The 3,917-nt window shown below is 57.7% G+C and overlaps 1 pseudogene; it reads right to left on the reverse strand.

Annotated features, from left to right (window-relative positions):
- Positions 1-429: 429 nt before the first annotated feature.
- LOC144140050 (uncharacterized) lies at positions 430-1,942 on the reverse strand (annotated as a pseudogene).
- Between the last annotated feature and the right edge of the window lie 1,975 nt (positions 1,943-3,917).

A 3,917-nucleotide genomic window follows, 5' to 3' on the forward strand; every position in this document is an offset into this window, starting at 1 on the left:
CGACCGAGAATCACGGGCACACTGAGCCCTGGGAGGTGAATGAAACGAGTGCGTCTCACCCGGTCCCCCCATCTGACCGTCAACCTCGCAGCGCCAGCCGAATGCGCCACGCCTTTCGCCAGGTTGAACGTCGTTCGGCAGTCCCTCAAATGCACCGAATGCTCTCGCAGGTGGGACAAAACCTCCTCACTGAACAACGATGCGCTGGCACCCGTGTCCAAGAGAGCCGCAAATTCGCGGCCAGCGATTCTGACCGGAATAAACGGCGCGTTTCCGCCGGTTAAAAGGCCTGCACGGCACGCAGAGGGAGCGAGCGGGGTTTCGGTCGTCTGTGCGATCACAAACGACCGCCGTCGGCGTTTCCCGCCAGAGATGCCTCCACAGGGCACTCTCTGACCATGTGCCCAACCGCTCTGCAGCGGAAAACTCTCACTCCTCCTCGCGCTTGGTTGCGAGCAGCACCTCCCTCCCTGGGACGCCATGGAACCAGGCCCGAGGGTGGCTCACTGCGCGCATTTCTCCCCGCTCCGACACCTTCGGGCACACTGCGTCCGGGCAAACTAGGCTGGGAGAACGGTGCAGCATTGGATGGGCTCCTGGGCGGGACAAGGCCTATGGGCCCGTTGTTGCGCGTTCCACGTCCGAAAGGCCCGCAATTGCCTGCTCTTTGCTGGGCCGGCACAGCGGAGGCTGTGCGCCTTGCGTAGGTGTAGGGGTCCAGGGCGCGTTCGCTCAGTCCCCATCCCTCATTTGACCCGCTCGACAAACGCGCCGCTGAGGGGTCTGCGGTTTCGTGCCTCCGGGGCAACGGCAGCGGCCCGTTCCACGCGCACCGTGGCTCGAGCGACTCCCTCGCCGGAGGCGGCGGACGGTAGGCGCGCGCGGCTAGAATATCGCCTTGGATGCGCTTCGCCTCGACAGCCATGCAGCTCCTCGAGATCGCGGAAACGACCTCCACGCAGGTAGGCCGAAAAGGTTGGATGTGCCTGCCGGATTACGCGCTCAACGCGCTCCTCGCTCGAGGCGTGGGGCTCAGCGATAGCAAACAACTCATCCATAGCTCGTACAAACTCCTGCAAAGATTCCTCGGGAGCCTGTGTCCGGAGCTCCAGCTCTCGCCGCATCCTACGCTCGTAGTCCGCTGGTAGGAATTCACGCAGGAATGCCGCGCGGAATTCCCCAAGATTCGCTGCACGGTGGCCACTGAGCCGGTACCACCTAGCCGCCGTTTCCGTCAATGTCACTGGAACAATGCGTGTGAGGATTTCCTCATCGTCCAGCCCCATAGCCTGCTGGTAGTGCGCCAGCGAATCGAGGAAATCTCTGGCGCTGGTCAGATCGCCATAGCCGCGGTATGTTGGTGCGGTCAGCTTGATAGCCGGGCGAATGGGCTTGCGGGCAGTGAGGAGTGCCTCAACCGCGCCAGACAGGGACTGGACCATTTGGGCGGTGTTTTACAGCAAATGCTGCGCACTCAATGTATTCCATGGTGCTTCGGCAGCTCGTTCGAGCGATGGGGTCGTGGCCCCAAGCTCAATGAGAGGAGCAGTCTCCGAAAAGAGGCCGTTGCCGGAATGAAGCTGGCAACCGTTCAGGCTCGTCTGCTGTCGTTCAAAACCCGCGGGGGCGGCTGCAGCGCCTGCATCACTTGCGCCGAATTCGGCGAGCGTAGACAGCACGGGCTCTGGCTGCGCGCAACTAGGCGGGAGCCCCGCTCCGGATGGTGGCGGGGGAGCGAGATTCGTGGCTGCACAGCGGGGGTGCCCGCAAGGAGCCGGGACAGACCACTGTGCGGGGCTGTTCGTGTTCGCCACCAACGGGCAAAAATCCCTCACAGTAGAAGCCTCCGGTTCAGGCTGCCCTGCGTAAGCTCCGTAAGGAGCAATAAACGAGCCTAAGGGCATATTGGTATCTCTACCCACAGGGGCCGGCGAAAGCAGAAATCTCGCGTACACCGCTCCGGGTGGCGGCTGTGGCCTTTCTCCCGGAATACGGGTACTGCCACTCCAGGTGTGGCGTGGTCGCGCCGTCGCACTTCCCCGTGGGTCTGCGTTAACGACGGGTGCACGCACACTCGCATACGGAGGGGCAGTCGCCTCGTCCCCGTAGCAGCTACCGCTAGCGGATAAGCAATAAGACTGATTCCGGTTGCGTACTCAGCTTAATTAGCGGCCAAAGGCTAATGAGCCAATGGCCCCACGTTGGGCGCCAGTTTGTGGTCTCTACCTCACAATATGCACCACTCTAGCATTGCATACGGCATGCACTCATGCACATTGCGAGGAGCCACCGCGGGTTCGAGCTATTTGAGAACGCTCACGGAACTGAGACGCCGTCGCCCCAGCTCAACACCGCCTCTGTTGGGCAGGTGGAGTAGGGGGCGACGAAGGAATAAGCCCAGTGTAGTACATCAGAAGGCGTTTATTCGCGCCAACCCCTTCCGTTACATTTCAACATCGCCGTGGGTGAAAAGGGGCGATGGGCGATCTGGCGCCACGCGCAAGTGTGCGCGTCCTCGGCGCGCTGAACCGGTGGGCTCCGCAATAAGGGCAAAATCTGGGGTGCTGGCCGATGGGCTCGCAATAGAAAGACACTGTCCTTTCGTTCCCAAGCGCGTACCGCACGGCGCGATCGTCGAGTGTCAGGTACGGCTAATATGTGAGTGAACGGACTGAGGATCAACCGAAGGCACGGGCCGGCAGCCGGAAGGGCTAGCGGGCTTAGAGCCGCCGCAAAAGAGCTGCGACCGGGCGGTGAGGAAATAGTTACGCACCTTCGGCTGTCCTCCTCAGCGTCTCCCCGAACGGACCCCCGCGCAGGGCGCGCGTTCGCGTCTCCGCGAGAGTCGGGTTCGGGCATCGTTCAAACGGACCAATCAGGTGAGGTTAGCTCCGCTACCAGGGCGGAGCGCCCGCTGCGAGACAATGTTTTATCGCCGCAACGGTCTCTGCAGGCTTCACCTCACGCAAGAGTTTGAGAGACGGCTCGGCTCTACACAGAGGCGCCAAGACGAGCCGGAATTTCGGAGGAGAGAGGGGAAAAGCGCCGCGTGATGGCACAAACCCAGTGATCGCGCAATGGCCTCGGGCGCTAGGATCCCCACAACCTCTATATCGTGTTCTGTACCTACAATATCTGTACCAAGATGTCCTCAATAGAGTGTGTAAAATGTGTGTTCCGCCAGGTGTTAAAACATTTTTCTTTAAATTACACACTAGTACGCTCCCTGTTAAAACTTGGACGAAAGACCGGGGTCTGTTTATAGCTTGGTCGACAGACTGTCGGCTCTGTACTCAACCAGAGACAATTGATCACTGCTTTGTAGACTGCAGAGATGCTGTCTTTTTCTGGGACATTTTACAGTGAACGCTCAGAAAAAACATAGATAGTACGCCTTTCTCTATCCTATTTTTGCCATTCGACTATCCTGGTGAGCCGCCTTGTGACATGTTTGTGTTGATTGGTTTGTACAGTTTGTGGCGATGCCGCTTATGTGATAGGCATGCTGAGCCACCAAGATCAACTAACTTCTATTTCCGAGAAACTGTGGCATTTGTACATAATGTGTAGAGTTTGCTTGACCAACCACCTGACTGATTCCCTCTTTTGAACGCTTGTGTGTGTTTGCCTGAATTTTGATGCATATGTGCTTCTCATAACTTCAGTGTATTGTTTTGTTTGCTTGTATTGCTCGCACTGCAACGTCTAGCGCATTCTCCCATGTGATAAAGAAAAACAAACATATGTATCGAACACTAAGAATACACCTACTTTCCGCTAATTTGTGCGGAAACAATTGAGTCATCCGATCATCCAGATACCTACCTCAACTAGGTGACGACGAGTTGATTGTTATTTACGAGAAAAAACTATGGTTGTGAGGCCCTACTTAAAATAAAACTGAGCAATAGTGTATT

The sequence above is a fragment of the Haemaphysalis longicornis genome, unplaced genomic scaffold (genome assembly GCF_048455015.1).
Source record: "Haemaphysalis longicornis isolate Haplotype H1 unplaced genomic scaffold, Haemaphysalis longicornis Haplotype H1 scaffold_5, whole genome shotgun sequence".
NCBI classification, from domain to species: domain Eukaryota; kingdom Metazoa; phylum Arthropoda; class Arachnida; order Ixodida; family Ixodidae; genus Haemaphysalis; species Haemaphysalis longicornis.